Below are 18,437 nucleotides of genomic sequence, written 5' to 3'. Positions count from 1 at the left end.
TATTCTCCTGGAGCAGCAAAGGAAGGAAAGTCAGGAATAGGAGGATATGGAATGTGTGGTTAATTTCCTCCATGAACAACTGCCTCCTTTGCCATGAGACCAGAAGAAGTGGATGGTGCCTGGCTACCATTACTAAACATTTTGATCAAAGATTTGATAGAAGAATCCTGATCAAAAGGGGGAAAATGTAGAACAGAATTTCAAATTCTAATGGACTTCAGACTTCCTGGAGCCATGAAGGTTTTATGAATCCCTGAAACTATTGCTCTGAAATAATCTTTAAACCTTAGACCAAAATTATTGCCTGAAGACTTCTTAAAACCAAACTATAAAAACCAAACCCGTTGCCATCAAGTTGATTCCAACTCATAGCAACCCTGTAGGACAGAGTAGAACTTCCCCACATGGTTTCTGAGGAGTGCCTGGTGGATTCAAACTGTTGACCTTTTGGTTAGCAGCAGTAGCTCTTAACCGCTATGCAACCAGGGTTTCCAAACCAAACTATAGTTAAGTTTAACTAGTAAAAAATAGCTACTTTGAACATTATGCTTTTTTTTTTTTTAAGTACTATATGGGATCCTTGTTTTTGTCCAATGCCTTCAGAGCAGCTTGGGCTTCTTCCTTCAGTTCCATCAGTTCCTGATTATATGGCACCTCTTGAAATGGTTGAACATTGACTAATTCTTTTTGGTATAATGACTCTGTGTATTCCTTCCATCTTCTTCTGATGCTTCCTGCATAGTTTAATATTTTCCCGATAGAATCCCTCACTATTGTAACTTGGGGCTTGAATTTTTTCTTCGGTTCTTTCAGCTTGAGAAATGCTGAGCATGTTCTTCCCTTTTGGTTTTCCATCTCCAGCTCTTTGCACATGTCATTATAATACTTTGTCTTCTGGAGCTGCCCTTTGAAATCTTCTGTTCAGTTCTTTTACTTCATCAATTCTTCCTTTTGCTTTAGCTGCTTGACGTTCGAGAGCAAGTTTCAGAGTCTCCTCTGACATCCATCTTGGTCTTTTCTTTCTTTCGTGTCTTTTCAATGACCTCTTGCTTTCTTCGTGTATGATGTCCTTGATGTCATTCCACAACTCATCTGGTCTTCGGTCACTAGTGTTCAATGTGGTTAGTAGTGTTCAGTGCATCAAATCTATTCTTCAGATGGTCTCTAAACTCAGTTGGGATGTACTCTAGGTCATATTTTGGCTCTCGTGGACTCACTCTGATTTTCTTCAGTTTCAGCTTGGACTTGCGTATGAGCAATTGATGGTCTGTTCCACAGTCGGCCCTTGGCCTTGTTCTGACTGATGATATTGAGCTTTTCCATCTTCTCTTTCCACAGATATAGCCAATTTGATTTCTGTGTGTTCCATCTGGTGAGGTCCATGTGTATAGTCACTGTTTATGTTGGTGAAAGACGGTATTTGCAATGAAGTCATTGATCTTGCAAAATTCTATCATTCGATCTCTGGCATTGTTTCTATCACCAAGGCCATATTTTCCAACTACTGATCCTTCTTCTTTGTTTCCAACTTTTGCATTCCAATTGCCAGTAATTATCAATGCATCTCCAGACTGCAGCATCTGATAAAAATCTTCTACTTCTTCATCTTTGGCCCTAGTGGTTGGTGAGTAAATTTGAATAATAGTCGTATTAACTGGTCTTCCTTGTAGGCGTATGGATATCATCCTATCACTGACAGTGTTGTATTTCAGGATAGATCATGAAACGTTCTTTTTGATGATGAATGGAACATCATTCCTCTTCAAGTTGTCATTCCCAGCATAGTAGACTATATGATTGTTCGATTCAAAATGGCCAATACCAGTCCATTTCAGCTCACTAATGCCTAGGATATCGATGTTTGTGCATTCCATTTCATTTTTGATGATTTCCAATTTTCCTAGATTCATACTTCTTACATTCCAGGTTCTGATTATTAATGGATGTTTGCAGCTGTTTCTTCTCATTTTGAGAAGATGACACAACCTTACTTGCTGGAAGTGAAGAGGACTTGAAGCACTTACTAATGAAGATCAAAGACCACAGCCTTCAGTATGGATTGCACCTCAACATAAACAAAAACAAAAATCCTCACAACTGGACCAATGAGCAACATCATCACAAATGGAGAAAAGATTGAAGTTGTCAAGGATTTCACTTTACTTGGATCCACAATCAACAGCCATGGAAACAGCAGTCAAGAAATCAAAAGACGCATTGCATTGGGTAAATCTGCTGCAAAAGACCTCTTAAAAGTGTTGAACAGCAAAGATGTTACCTTGAAGACTAAGGTGCACCTGACCCAAGCCATGGTATTTTCAATCACATCATATGCATGTGAAAGCTGGACAATGAATAAGGAAGACTGAAGAAGAATTGATGCCTTTGAATTGTGGTGTTGGTGAAGAATATTGAATATACCACAGACTGCCAAAAGAATGAACAAATCTGTATTAGAAGAAGTACAACCAGAATGCTCCTTAGAGGCAAGGATGGTGAGACTGCATCTTACATACTTTGGAGATGTTGTCAGGAGGGATCAGTCCCTGGAGAAGGACATCATGCTTGGCAGAGTACAGGGTCAGTGGAAAAAGGAAGACCCTCAATGAGGTGGATTGACACAGTGGCTGCAACATTGAGCTCAAGCATAACAATTGTAAGGATGGCTCAGGACTGGGCAGTGTTTCGTTCTGTTGCGCATAGGGTCACTATGAGTCGGAACCGACTCAACAGCACCGAACGACAACAATAACAACATATGGGATCCAGTTGACAACTTGAAATGTTGGATAGGAACCTTAGGGGGCAGTGAATTTATGTTAGTGGGAGAGGAGCAACTCAGAAAAGGAGGGGAGAATGGTTGCACAACTCAAAGAATGTAATCAGTGTCACTAAGTGGTACATGTAGAAACTGTCGAACTGGTGTATACTTTGCTGTATGTATGCTCAAGAACAACAAAATAAATTTAAAAAAATTATCCTGGAAACCACTCTTTGTCAGTTCTTAGAGATCATATTCCTGTTTAATAACTGCATTATAATCCATTGTATAGATGTGCTATAATTTATTCAAATAGCCCTTCATTGATAATCATTGAGTTATGTATAATATTCTGTAGGATTGCTACAAAATGCATATGTAGGTTTGTTAAATATTTCCAAATTTTCCTCCACAGGCATCACTGACTTCTCAACATTTCCCTTTTAATTACCAGGACACTACAGTTTATGTGTTTTTCTCCTGAGTCTTACTTTTTTGATTGTTCACCAAGGATGATTCTTTCTTCCAGCTATACCCTTCATCCATTCATTCGGTAAACACCTGTTGGATATAATGCTGGGTACCAATATTTGAGAGATGACCAAGGCACAGTTCCTGCTTTTAAAGAGCTCATAGTCTGATGCAGAATATTACCTGAAAACTGATACTGAACCCTAATAAGTGACATGTTGATAGAAGTGTAAACAAAGTAATGTAGGATTCTATGTGGGATCTAGATTGAGGTTGTTGCAGAAGGCTTTAAAGAGAAGTAATCTTTGTGCAGTGGCTCAGAGCTTGGCTGCTAACCAAAAGGTTGGCAGGTTGAATCTACCAGCTGCTCCTTGGAAACCCTATGGGGACCTACTCTGTCCTTTAGGGTTGCTATGAGTTGGAATCAACTCAATGGCAATGGGTTTAGTTTTGGTTTGGAATCTTTAAGATGGCTCATGTAGGAAGTGAGGAAGGGCAAACGGCTGAACAGCACCAGAAGGCAGGACATTGTGTTGGAGCCTGGTGCACTGAGGAGCTGGTGAAAAAGGTCAGTGAGGCTGAATGCCAGGCATGTGTGGAGAAGTTGTAAGACTGGGCAAGTAGCTGGAGGTAAGTTCACGAAAGATTTTGTATACCAACAAGAGGATTTTGATTTTGATCTCACAAGGCAAGAAGAAAATGGGATATAATTGTTTACATGAATGAGTATCAACTATATTCCAGATACCATGCAAGGCAGTTGCTGAAGATACAAAGCCAAAGATATGAAATCAAGAAGCTCAGAGGTATGTCAGGGACAAATAAACCATTGAGTAGATTATATACAGTGTATTATGGAAGCACAAAAACAAGACAGCAAACTCTTTATCCTTCTCATACTGTCTCCTGTTCTTGGATTCCCCATTTTCTTGAAGTGGTTTAAGTTACAAACCTAGGTGTCATCCATGGCACCTTCTATTTCTCAACCCCCATATCCAATGTATTACCATGTCTTGCTGATTTTACCTTCAAAATGGATCTCAAACTTTTCCTTTTCCATTGCCCTTGTCCTAATCATAGCTAAACTACCAGTTTCCCTGCTTTAACTCTTTCCCAACCCCCCACCCATTCACTAAACAGCAGCTAAAGGGAACATCTTTCACGTAAATCTGATCATTCCATCCTGGTCCTTTGAACTCTTACATCTTGCCACTGCACTTTGAATAAAGCCCAAAAGCCTTAACATGTCCTATAAGCATATACAATCTGATCCCTTCCCAACCTTCCAGTTCATCCTGAACCACTTGCCCTCTTGCTTACCTTGCCTGAGTTTCTTTCAGCTTCTGCATTGTACAAGCCTCTTTTCTACCTCAAGGCACTTGTACATGCTGTTCTCTCTCTGGAGCACACTTCCTCCCCCAACCTGTCCTCATGGTTGCCTCCCCCTCATACCTGAGCTCTCTAAGTACATGTCATTTCCTACAGGAGATCTTCGCTAACACCTAATCTCCATTAAGTTCCACTGCTTTACTTTCTCAAAATAGCATGCACTTTCCCTACATGTCTAGTGGGAAAGAGTTGCTCTGTCTTACCAAGTATAAGAAATGTCATGTCTCTATTATTTTCTAAAGCAAATATACTATACTGTAGTTCCAGGTTCCCGTTTATCAGGAAGCGGAGCTTATTTAGTCTGGAAAATTGGGCAATGGCTCAGTTTCCTTGGACTGTGTTGTCAGCTTGGCTTCTTCTGCTAAATGAGGACCATTGTTGAGGGATACCCTCCATGAACTCCTAGACCCGGAGTGGACTACAGATGTGCCTCTCCATTAGCCAAAGTTTTGGTCACCAGAAGCTTTACCTGGATGCCAAGTCCATGGAGCTTAGTGGTTATACCCCAGAGTTAACACACAGCCATCTCCATTGAAGGTCTTACTACTGAAGAAAGAATAACTTCGAGGAAGGATTCTGGTTTCTGTCACACAGAAACACAAGAAGCTGCACCCCAACCCCTGCTACACTCCGTGAATTCAACTCCAACTTCCATTTTGGGGACACTGTCCTCTTTTTTATAAGTGCCAACCCTGTGTCTCCCATCTTCATTTCAGATGATCCATACTAATACCTTTGATGTCTATATACCTGTGTTCTGCAGTATGGTAGTCACTAGTCACATGTGTCTACTGAACACTTGAAATGTGGCTTGTCCAAATTGAGATGTGGTGTGAGTGTAAAATACACACTGGATTTTTAAAACTTGATATAAGAATGTAAAATGTATCCTTAATAATTGTATCTTAATTACATGTTATAATAATAACATTTTTATATTGGATTAAATAAAATATAATATCAAAATTAATTTCACTTATTTCTTTATCCCTTCTTAATGTGTCTACTAGAAAATGTAAAACTACGTATGTAGCTTTTATTTCTATTGGACAGTGTTGGTCTAGGCCTTCCAGAACAGAGGACAGGGCTCCCCTTCCCATTTGATGGCTCCACCTCCAGAGTATAGGAACTCTGAACTACATTACACAAAAAATGACTATCTTTCTGTAAAAGGAAAATAACCTTTATATTTTTTTCTTAATAAATGATGAGATTAGATTAGGCCCACCATTTAATTCAGGACAGTCTTCTCTGAAGGTGGGTAAACTTAATTACATCTGTAAGTCTCTTTCATGCATAGGAAAGTATTCACAAGGCCCGAGGATAAGGATGCAGACATCTTTTGGAAGCCATGCTGCCTGCATTAGGTTCTAAGTTTCTCCTTATCTTCGTTGGATAAAGAGGTAGAACCCCTTCATTTAGCGTGTCATTTAACAAATTAACAGTTTATCAATAATAATGATAATAATTCTATGTGTGCCATGGAAAGCTAGTTCTTGGGGTTGGCTCGAACACCAAGAGTGGTTTGATCTAGCGTGGTTTGAAAGAGTGTTGCTGCAATGAAAAGTCCAGAATTACCTTTGTCTAAAGATAGGAAGTATTCATGGCTAGGAAGGCAATTGCATCAGTCATTGGAGAGAAGCCAAAAATAGGGGACTGGATAATGAGCTCACAGTGGGCAACTTGAGGACAAGAAAGGAAGGTTCAAAGAATAGATTAAGGCTCAGCACTGAATCTGTGAATGGAGAATGTGTGTCAGAGCATGATCTTTACAAGTTTGGAGTCCACAGTGGTTAAACGCTTGGCCGTTAACCTAAAGGTCGGTGGTTCAAGCCACCAGCTGCTTTGTAGGAGAAAAATCTGGCTATCTGTTGTCATAAACATTACAGCCTAGGAAGCCTTATAGGGCAGTTTTGCCTTTCCCTATAGGGTTGCAATGAGTTGGAATCAACTCGATGGCAAACAACAAAAACAAGTAAAGGGAAAGAGTAGTGGATGCAAAGCCTCGAACCTTTCAGAATTACAGAGAACTTTTTCTCAGAGCATCTTTTGCAGAAGCCCTTCCTATTGCTTGAAATAGATGAATTACTTACAGCCAATATAAACCATTCCCTTGGGATGACCCTGGAAATCCTGCCCAAATATTAAAAGTAAACCAATACCCTAAATGTTTAGGAAAAAATATTTTAAAATAATATAAACAACAGCAAAAAATAACAAACCCAAAACACTCGAAGAAACTTCCTGAAACAGTATGTGTAAAAGCTCTATCTCCAGTAGCAGAATTATCTGGATCAAATGAAATCTTTTCTCCATGATATAGTCCCTTGCTTCTTAAGAATAACAGAGCTGGATTCATTGTCTAAAACCTCCTAACCACTGTGCTTTCCAAACATTAAAGGTAAACCAATACCCAATAACCAAGCCCATGAGAGCCAAAGTACAAACTTGAGTATATCTCACCTGTATTTAGAGACCATCTTAAGAATACTTTTGATGCATTGAACACAAAGACTGGACAAGCTGTGGAATGACATCAAGAACATCATACATGAAGAAAGCAAAAGATCAGTAAAAAGACAGGAAAGAAAGATTGACCAAAACGGATGTCAGAAGACACTCTGAAGCTTGCTTTTGAAAATAAAGTAGCTAAAGTCAATGGAAGAAATGGTAAGTAAAAGAGTTGAACAGATTTCAAAGGGCAGCTCAAGAGACAAAGTAAAATATTAGAATGAAGCATGTAAATACCTGGAGTTAGAAAATCAAAAAGGAAGAACATGCTTGGCATTTCTTAAAATTAATTTTTATTGTGCATTAAGTGAAAGTTTATAAATCAAGTCAGTCTATCACACAAAAATTTATACACGCCTTGCTGTACACTCCTAATTGCTCTCCCCCTAATGAGACAGTACACTCCTTCCCACCACTCTCTCTTTTCATGTCCTTTTGGCCAGCTGCTGACCCCCTCTGCCCTCTCATCTCCCCTCCAGACAGGAGATGCCAACACAGTCTCATGTGTCTGTCTACTCGATCCAAGAAGCCTGTTCTACATCAGTATCATTTTCCATCCCATATTCCAGTCCAATCCCTGTCTGAAGAGTTGGCCCTGGGAACAGTTCCTGTCGGGCTAACAGAAGGTCTGGGGACCATAACTTCTGGGGTCCTTCTAGTCCCAGTTTGACCATTAAGCCTAGTCTTTTTATGAGAATTTGGGGTCTGCATCCTACTGCTCTCCCACTCCCTCAGGGGTTCTCTGTTGTGTTCCCTGTCTAGGCAGTTATTGGTTGTGGCCGGGCACCATCTAAATCTTCTGGTCTCAGGCTGATGTATTCTCTGGTTTATGTGGTCCTTTCTGTCTCTTAGGCTCATAGTTACCTTGTGTCTTTGTTGTTCTTCATTCTTCCTTGCTCCAGGTGGGTTGAGACTAATTGGTGCATCTTAGATGGCTGCTTGCTAGTGTTTAAGACCCCAGACTTGGCATTTTCTAAATTGAAACAACTGAAAAAAAAATCTTGCAATATTGAAAGATTATATGGGCAAAATATTGAACAATGCAGGAATCATCAAAAGAAAATGGAAGGAATACACAGAGTCAGCATACTAAAAAGAACTGGTGGATGTTCAACAATTTCAGGAGGTAGTATATAATCAAGAACCTATGGAACTGAGAAAGAAGTCCAAGCTGCACTCAAGGCATTGGCAGAAAAACAAGACTCCAGAAATTGATGGAATAACAATTGAGGTACTCCAAAAAATGGATGCAATACTGGAAGCCCTCACTCATCTATGCCAAGAAATTTGGAAGACAGCTTCCTGGTCAACCGACTGGGGAGATCAATTATTCGTACACATTCCAAAGAAAGGTGATTCAACAGAATGTGTAAATTATTGAACAATATCATTAGTATGACATGCAAGTAAAATTTTGCTGAAGGTTAACAGTCGCAGCAGTATACTGACAGGGAATTGCCAGAAGTTCAAGCTGGATTCAGAAGAGGATGTAGAATGAGGGCTACCATTGCTGATGTCAGATGGATCTTGGCTGAAAGCAGAGAATGCCAGAAAGATGTTTACCTGTGTTTTATTGACTATGCAAAGGCATTTAACTGTGTGGATCATAACAAATTGTGGATAAAATTGAGAAGAATGGGAATTCCAGAACACTTCAGTGTGCTCGTGTGGAACCTGTACATGGGCCAAGAGGCAGTTTTTTGAATGGAACGAGAGGATACTATATAGTTTAAAATCAGGAAAGGTGTATGTCAGGGTAGTATCCTTTCAGCATACTTATTCAGTTTGTTTGCTGAGCAAATAATCCAAGAAGCTGGACTATATGAAGAACATGGCATCAGGATTAAAGGAAGATTAATTAACAACCTGCAAAATGCAGATGACACAACCTTACTTGCTGAAGGTGAAGAGGACTTGAAGCGCTTACTGATGAAGATCAAAGACCACAGCCTTCAGTATGGATTACACCTCAACATAAAGAAAACAAAAATCCTCACAACTGGACTAATAAGCAACATCATGATAAATGAAGAAAATATTGAAATTGTCAAGGATTTCATTTTACTTGGATCCACAATCAATACCCCTGGGAACAGCAGTCAAGAAATCAAACGATGTATTTCTGTTGGAAAAAAAGAAAAAAATCAAACCTATTACCATCGGGTCGATTCTGATCCATAGCGCCCCTATAGAACAGAGTAGAACTGCCCCATAGGGCTTCCAAGAAGCAGCTGGTGGGTTTAAACTGCTGAACTTTTGGTTAGCAGCTGAGCTCTTAACCACTGTACCACCAGGGCTCCGTCTGTTGCAAAAAACATCTTTAAAGTGTTAAAAAGCAAAGATGTCACTTTGAGGACTAAGGTGTGCCTGGCTTATGCCATAGTATTTTCATTTGCCTCATATTCACGTGAAAGCTGGACGATAGATAAGGAAGACTGAAAAAGAATTGATGCCTTTGAATTATGCCATTGGAGGACTACCAGAAAACAAATCTGTCTTAGAAGTACAGCCAGAATGCTCCTTAGAAGAGAGGACGGCAAAAGTTCATCTCACGAATTTTGGACATGTTATCAGGAGTGAACAGTCCCTGGAGAAGAGCATCATGCTTGGTAAAGTGAAGCGTCAGCAAAAAAAGAGGGAGACCCTCAATGAGATGGATTAACACAGTGGCTGCGACAATGTGCTCAAACATAGCAACGATTGTGAGGATAGTACGGACCTGGCAGTGTTTCATTCTGCTGTGAGTTGGAACCAATTTGATGGCACGTAACAACAACAATGCCCTAAATATTTAACAGGAGAAAATATAAACAGCAGTAATAAATAGCAACAAATGCAGGCTTCTCATCTCCACTGGACACACATTTCCCAGAGCTAAAGGTAGCAGATGGGAACCTGAATCCTTGCCTGACATGCCAGGATCTTATCCAGTGCCTTTCCCACTAGAGAGGAAAATTAATTCTGGCTGATCATCTTCCTAATCAGCAGAGTGACTCTCCCATTAAAGTTGTTAAATAGCATGTTTTCAAATAAACTGATGAATGAAGAATGAGAGAGACTGGACTCTTCTGGAATGGGGAGGGAGTAGAGGGAACAAAAAGAATCTTGATCATGAAAGCAAATTTTTCTTGTTTAGGGTCATTTTAACTGAGAGACTAGCTGAGTCCCAAGAAACAGTGCTTGATCTGGAAGTTCGGGTGCTACACAAGGATGAGCTGGGTGACCTAGGACAAGTCACGCACCAGCCTTATCCCCACATCCTTATCTGCAAAAATTTGTGCTTGTCTTTCTCCCAACCTGTTCACTTTGGTAAACAAGAGTAAGGTAGCTTGCAGACACAAACGTTAGCTATATTAATAACATGGAACTGGCAGAACTTAACATAAGTGTCAGCACAGCTTGGGGGTTGATGATAATAGCTGACATATACGGTGTTACTATGCGCTAAAAATTGTTTCAAGTCAAAAGTTTCCAGACTTTCTCTTTTCATGGCATCCGTGGTACCTTTGTAATTTTTTTCGTGGCAACTTGGCCAAAAGAAATACTCAGCATTTCCATTTATTAAGTTGTTAGGTCTCAACTAAATACGTATTTATGTCCTAACAACTTAGTAGCCATTTGAAAAAACAATACTTATAAATTGAAAGAAAACCTACATGCTTTCATTTCATTTTTAAAAAACCACAGATACTTACAAATGGGATGTGTGCATCTGTTGGGCCCTGCACAACTTCTCAAATCCTGGAATCAGATTGAATACCAGTCCCCACCCCATTTTCTGTTTCACATTGATTTTCGTGTGTTCCTTGTCTTTTATCAAAGCAATAGTCGAAGACTCAGCTTTGCAAAGATATGCCGTCATCAAAAGGAATGCAGCGTGGTCTAATATTGAGACTGTGAGCTACCTTGAACTATTCATTCCCTGACTGTCCTACAGGTATTTCCCTTGATAATTTACAATACCCTGCTACTTGTGAGTTCACTGTGGTGCCCTGGGGCACCTTGGCACACAGAATGGGAATCACAGTTCTGAGCACTTTATATGTATTAATGAATTTAATCCCTACAACAACCCTGAGATTTATATACTGTTTCTATTACTATTCCCCATTTTGGGGATAAAGACGCTGAGACACAGAGAGGTTAAGAAACTTGCCCAAAGTCACACAGCTAGAGGATTTGAAGCCAAGCATTTTGGCTCTAAAATCCTTACACTGTGCATGCGCACAGGCTTAGGGACCAGGGAGACCTAGGTTTGAATCTTGGCTCTACCTCTTAGGGTCTATGTGGCCTTGAGCCACTAACTGACATCTCCAGACCTTAGGCTTATCTGATGAAAGGGAATCATAATAGTTGTCCCAAGTATTGGATGAGACAACAAATGATGTAAAGAATTTAGTGCCTGGCACAAAGTCATCACTTAAAACTAATAAATACTTTGATTAGTAATTTTGTAGAGGGGTTCATTTATCCATTACGTTCTTTTTATTTTTTTCCTAGAGAACTTTGTGAGATATAGGTGAATTTGAAGAAAAAAAAAAAAGACCTAAAAAAAAAACAACCCACAGAAGGAATTCAGAAGACACTCGGATAACCCTGTGATTAATTGTGCAAAATCTAGTTTTATGGACACAGATTTCCCTGCGTATCATTCTTTTTCTACCCTCTTTCTCACCCACACCTTGGTAAGAGAGGGAAGCATACTGGGTTTTATGGGAGAGGTGCTTCCCATCAGCACACAGCATATATATTTATGATAGAAAGAAAGGGAAAGTGGGAAAAAAAATTAGAGTCCTCATTATCTGACAAAATAGAAAAGTCACAGCATGGTCTTGGGAACCATCTTTGTTTTTCATAAGTAAATAACAAATGGAATCATCTACTAATTAAAAGATGAAGACCTGAGGAAGAAAGTTGTCCCCTTCCCCCTGCCCAATTTCTTTCTACTCCAAAGCCTAAAACTGCTTTATTCATGACCTCAAGTGTATAAAACACACCTCACATGAAGGTTCATCTCCTCATGAAGCCGAGGGGTAGCATCCTGCACAGCAAATTCTTCCCACAGAGCCTTGCACCATTTTCTGAAGCTTTTGTTACACACAAGTTATAATCTTGTATTATATAATATTTCTGCTGTTATAGGTTGAATTGTGTCCCCCCAAAATATGTGTTGGAATCCTAACACTTAAACACCTGTGGATGTAATCACAGGTGGAAATAGAGTTTTCCTTGTTATATCAATGAAGCCTTATCAGTGTAGGGTGTCCTAAAGCTAACCACATCTAAGTTATGTGAAGAGCAGCATGACACTGAGACACATACTTACATACAGAGGGAGGACAGATGCTATTGACAACAGAGTCAGATGAATCTACAAGTCCAGGAATTCCAAGGATTGCTGGCTACCAGAAGTTGAAATGGAAAACCTGGTGGCATAGTGGTTAAGTGCTATGGCTGCTAATCAAAGGGTCGGCAGTTCGAATCTACCAGGTGCTCCTTGGAAATTCTATGGGGCAATTCTACTCTGTCCTATAGGGTCGCTATGAGTTGGAATCGACTGAACAGCAACGGGTTTGTTTTTTTTGGTTTAGAAGCTGAAACAGACAAATAAAGACCTCCCTGTAGACAGCCACACCCTAAATTCAGACTTCTAGCCTCCTGAACTGTGAGAAAATAAATTTTTGTTCTTTAAAGCCACCCACTTACGGTATTTCTGTTACATCATCACCAGGAAACTAATGTCTCCTCGTGTTAAGAATGGCTTTGGTAGTTGTAGGCTTCTTCTGTGTACTACACAGAATAATGTACTAGAAGGACAATGTACTGTGTACCATGCTTTGAGTCTTACTTACTTCTGACATGAACGGCCATGTGGACTTGTGAAGTCTGAGCTCTCTGAACCTCCTCTTCCCCATATGTAATACTGGAATAGCACTATTTTCCATTCAGTGGCACTGGGAAGATTTCTTTCAAAAATATATGTGAAAATGAAGTATGTAGTAGGCATTTTATTGATGTTGTCTCAACTCTAGAAACATTGTTTATACCACGTCCACCCTCTTAGTAGAATATAGGACTTACTGGGCTGTTTTCTTCAAGGAAGCTGGCTGTCTTAATTGTCTAGTGCTGCTATAACAGAAATACCACAAGTGGAAGGCTTTAACAAAGAGAAGTTTATTCTCTTACAGTCCAGTAGGCTAGAAGTCTGAATTCAGGTTCACCCTTCAGCCAAAGACTAGACAGACCCATAAAAAAATAAATAATAAATAAAAATGTCCTGCCAACTCAGTACTGAAGTCACTCCTGAGGTTCACCTTTCAACCAAAGATTAGACAAGCCCATAAAAAAAAAGAAAAGAAAAGAAAAATCAGTCTAAATGGGTGCACCAGCCCAGGGGCAAAGATGAGAAGGTGGCAGTGGAGACAGGAAAGCTAGTAATGGGGAACCCAAGGTCGAGAAGGGGAGAGTGTTGACACGTCACAAAATTGAAAACCAATGTCATGAAATAGTATGTGTATTAACTGTTTAATAAGAAACTCATTTGCTCTGTAAACCTTTATCTAAAGCACAATAAAAACAATGGCCCGCAAAATAATTTCGGGGGGGACTTATGCTTTGTTAAATCTGGTTACACTCATGTGTTTGTGTTGCACAAGTGAACATTGCCCATTACGAATGTCCCAGGAGACAAAAGTTGAGAACTGCTACCTGAGAAGGACCTCTACAATGCCATCTTCAGTGCTTGGCACTGGCGTTCCTGAGTGCTGCCCTGCTGGAAGCCACCTCTTGTGACTTCTTTTCCAAGGGAGAGTTCCTGTTCCAGTCTCCCCAACTGCTAGCTGCACTCCTGCCATGAACTGTCAGGTTGGCCAGAAGCATGGCAGGGCTCAGCCAAGCTGCATCTGGGAGCCTAAGTTTTCTACTGTTACTCCCTTGGTTGAGCACCTTTGCTCTAATGCTTACTGTGATGGTTAATGTTGTACGTCAACTTGGCTGGGCCATGATTCTCAGTGGTTTGGCAGTTATGATGTAGTTTGGCAGTCGTTTGATGATATGATCACTTCCATGATGAGATTTAATATAATGCGATCACCTCCATGATGAAATCTGCAGTGAGTAGCCAATCAGTTGAAAAGAAATTTCCTTGGGGGTGTGTCCTGCATCAAATATAAGTGGACACTGTGGCAAGGCTTTTGGGCTTTTGCTTGTTCTGCATCCTGTAGCTGGCTCCTGTTCATCTGACTTCTGGTTCTTGGGACTTGATCTAGCAGCCTACCTGTTATCTTGCCTGCTGATCTTGGGATTTTTCGATTTTTGCAGCCTCTGAGCAAGAGCCCTCTGTCTGACCTGCCAGTCTTGGATTCACCAGCCTCTGCAACTATGTGAATCAGGAGAAGCCTCTATCCCAACCGACCAATGGGACGTTCCAGCCTTTACAATTGCGTGAGCCATTTCCTTGATATAAATCTCTCTCTATATATGTATTTATAAACTTTACTGGTTTTGCCTCTCCAGAGAACCCAGCCTAAGACATTTGGTACTGAATGTGGTTCTAGAGAAACAAAATTTTAAGAGTGAGTTTTCTAAATTGGTTCTCAAGTCTGTTTAGTCTTAAAGATGTTGATGACTCTGCTTTCAGTAGTAAAGTGGGCACTGCTAATCCATAGCATGAGGTGGCAATAGAAATGTGCAAAATATCACCACCAATAGATCAGGTACTGATGAAAGGTGAGGCTCTGGGTGATTGTATGTTTCATACCTTACTATAATTTTGTCTAATGAAAATTATAAGGAAGCTGGTTGGTTGATTATACTTTCACTAACCAAACTGGTGAAAGAAAGAGATGAGCTCAGGTCTTCAGAGTCAAAGCTCAGGTGCTGCACAAATGACCCCAAAGTTCCCACTTGTGCCTTGAAAGAAAGGCTTTTTTTTTTTTTTTGTAGTAACAGAGTTGATATTGCCAAAAACCAAACCCAGAGTCTTATTGTGAGAGTGGCTGAAATACAATGCCAACTCAATTCCCAACCTCAAGTGGTGTCTGAAGTAAAATGAGGGCATCGATTGGAAAGAAATGGAATCCTGAAACTTGGGATGGGGACACATGGGCAGATAATCAGGAAGCTGGAGACACTGAGTCCCTAAATTCTGTTTAATAACTCACTTTCATCTGAAGAGATTACTCCATGTTTATCTGCTAAGCCATCCTATCCAGTAAATCATTAGCCCCTTCACCCCCATCTAATGAGATTAACCCAGCCATGTCTAAAGAGCCTTTGTCTAAGTCATTGCCTGGGTTGTCATCTGATGTAGATGCCTTACAAGACAATGCTGAATGTTCTCAAAACACATCCCCACCACCAATTTTGGCTCCTAGAACTATAACTAGACTTAAGTGAGCACCAAAGGTGAAGTACAAAGTGTGAATCGGGAGCAGGTAAGCTACCCTCCAAAAGAACTGCTTGACTTTTCTAATACGTACAAGCAGAAACCTGGGAAATATGTGTGGGAATGGCTATTACAGGTGTGAGGTAATGGTGCAAGGGACATAAAGATGGATCAGTCTGAGTTTATTGATATGGACCCGCTAAGCACAGATTTTTCCATTCAGTGTTTCAGCTCGAGAGGTTAAGAAAGGGTCTAATAGTTTATTTGGTTGGGTTGCTGAAGCATGGATTACATGGTGGCCTACACTAAATCAAGCTGAAATACCATACCTGCCTTGGTATACTGTAGAAGAAGGTACCCAAAGTTTTAGGGAAATTGGCATGCTAGAATGGATTTATCAGGTTAGACCCACAGACTCACACATGGAGTACCCAGAGGACATGTCTTTTACTATCACAGTGAGGAACAAATTTGTGAAAGGAGCTCCAGCATCTTTGAAGACTATTGTGATTGCTATATCATGTAAGTCAGATTTGACAGTGGGAACTGCCCTAACTGAATTAAGACATCTAACTACAATGGTTAAAAGTGGTTTAAAGCCAGGAAAGGCGTGTGTCAGTGTTGTATCCTTTCACCATATTTATTCAATCTGTGTGCTGAGCAAATAACCCAAGAATAATCTGAATCGTATGGACTTAAGTCATTGGCTACTTAGTCATGGTGTCTCTAGGAATGAAATATATAGGACATCCATTAAATATTTGCTTGATCTGTACAGTGGAAGAATTCTAGGTCAAGTGAACAGTAGTCTAACTCGAATCACTAGACTAGAGAGTCACGGTCCTTCAATCAATTCCCAAACTTGAGAGAGTTTACAGACCCACAACCCTTGAATATAGAGGAGGCTGGGTCCCCTTGAAGAAGGACTCCAAAACACTGCTAAAAACATATACTGTTATTCTTTCTCCTAGCCTTCCTCAAAGTGATCTACAGCCTTTTTTGAGGGTGTTCATTGGGGAAAAGGCAATAATCAGACACTTTGGGGATTACTGGATACTAGCACTGAAGTGACACTAATTCCAGGAGACCCAAAGCATCACGGTGGCCCACCAGTCAGAGAGGAGGACATATGAAGGTCAGGTTATTAATGGAGTCTTAGCTCTTGTCAGTCTCACAGTAGGTCCAGTGGGTCCCCGAACCCATTCTGTAATGATTTCCCATCTTCCAGAATATTTAATTGGAACATATATACTCAGCAACTGGAAGAACCCCCACATTGGATTCTTGACAAGTGGAGTAAAGGCTATTATGGTATAAAAGGCAAGTGGAAGCCATTAGAACTGCCCTTGCCTAGGGAAAACAGTAAAACAAAAGCATTACTGCATTCCTGGAAGGATTGCAAAGATTACTGCCACCATCAAGGACTTGAAGGATGCAGGGGTGGTGATTCCCACAAAATCTGCATTCAACTCCCCTATTTGGCCTGTGCAAAAAGCAGATCAATCTTGGAAAATGACAGTGGATTATTGAAAATTTAACCAGGTGGTGATTCCAATTGCAGCTGTTGTTCTAGATGTGGTTTCATTGCTTGAGCAAATTAACACTTCTCCTGGTACCTGGTATGTAGCTATTGATCTGAATAATGCCTTTTTCTCCACTGTTTTGAAGGACCATCAGAAGCAGTTTGCCTTCAGCTTGGCAAGGCCACCAATAAACCTTCAGTTCCCTACCTCAGAGCTACGACAACTTTCCAGCCCTATGTAATAATTTAATCCACAGGGAGCTTAATTGTCTTTCCCTTCCACCAGATGTCACACTGGTTCATTATACTGTGCTGACTGGACTTAGTGAGGAAGAGGTGTCAATGACTCTAGACTTATGCATGCTAGGGGGTGGGAAATTAATCCCACAAAATTCAGGGGTCTTTCAGCTCAGTGAAATTTCTGGTAGTCCATTGGTGTGGGGCATGTTAAGATATTCCTTGTAAAGTGAAGGATATGTTATTGCATCTGACTCCTCTTACAACTATAAGGAGGTACAACACCTGGTCCTCTTTGGATGCTGGAGGCAACATATTCCTCATTTGGGTGTGCTACTCTGGCATATTTATCAAATGACTCGAAAAGCTGCTAGTTTTGAGTAAGACCCAGACAAAGAGAGTGCCCTGCAACAGGTTCAGGCTGCTGTGCAAGCCACTCTGCCACTTGGGCCATATGATCCAGCTGATCAAATGGTGCTTGAAGTGTAGTGGCAGATAGAGATACTATTAGAGTCTTTAGCAGACCTCTATTGGTGAATCACAGCACAAACCTTAGAATATTTATTATTATTATTGTACTTTAGATGAAGGTTTACAGAACAAACTAGCTTCTCATTAAACAATTAGTACACATATTGTTTTGTGACATTGGTTACCAACCCCATGATATATCAACACTCAAAAATATGAAATTCTTTACAAATTTGTGTGTCATCCTTGTATAGGGGCCATGATAATCTTCTCTGTATTTTTCCAGTTTTAGTATATGTGCTGCCAAAGTGAGCACAAACAAACCTTAGCATTTTGACTGGGAAATTGGTGACAAGGAGGTTTGGGGAAGAGGTATATGGGTATACCTCTCTGAAAGGGCAAAGGAGTGAAGATATTTGTGTCCTATGTGAATGCTCACCAAAAGTTGGCCTTAGCAGAGGAGGCTTTTAACAATCAAGTGGAGAGGATTTTGTAGAATTCCGCAATGATGGAAGACCCACTTCCTTTTTAGGCGGCATAGTTTACACCTTCTCCTCACTTATCAACTATCTTCTTATCCAACATTTTGCATTTATGACAATGGTAAAAGATCTACTATCTGACTATTTCGCAAATTAACAACGTACATCTGGCAGTAACAAATGCTGAGGTGTGAAGTGAGAGTAGTG

General features: G+C 40.3%; 1 non-coding gene across 1 annotated transcript; it reads right to left on the bottom strand.

Moving 5' to 3' along the window:
- Nucleotides 1-17,957: 17,957 nt before the first annotated feature.
- LOC111749777 (U6 spliceosomal RNA) lies at nucleotides 17,958-18,064 on the bottom strand. The gene has a single exon (XR_002784970.1). It is a non-coding gene; the product is annotated as a U6 spliceosomal RNA (small nuclear RNA).
- Nucleotides 18,065-18,437: the final 373 nt, after the last annotated feature.

Source organism: Loxodonta africana, chromosome 8 (genome assembly GCF_030014295.1).
Source record: "Loxodonta africana isolate mLoxAfr1 chromosome 8, mLoxAfr1.hap2, whole genome shotgun sequence".
NCBI classification, from domain to species: Eukaryota; Metazoa; Chordata; class Mammalia; order Proboscidea; family Elephantidae; genus Loxodonta; species Loxodonta africana.
This window is presented reverse-complemented; position numbering and strand designations above follow the sequence as displayed.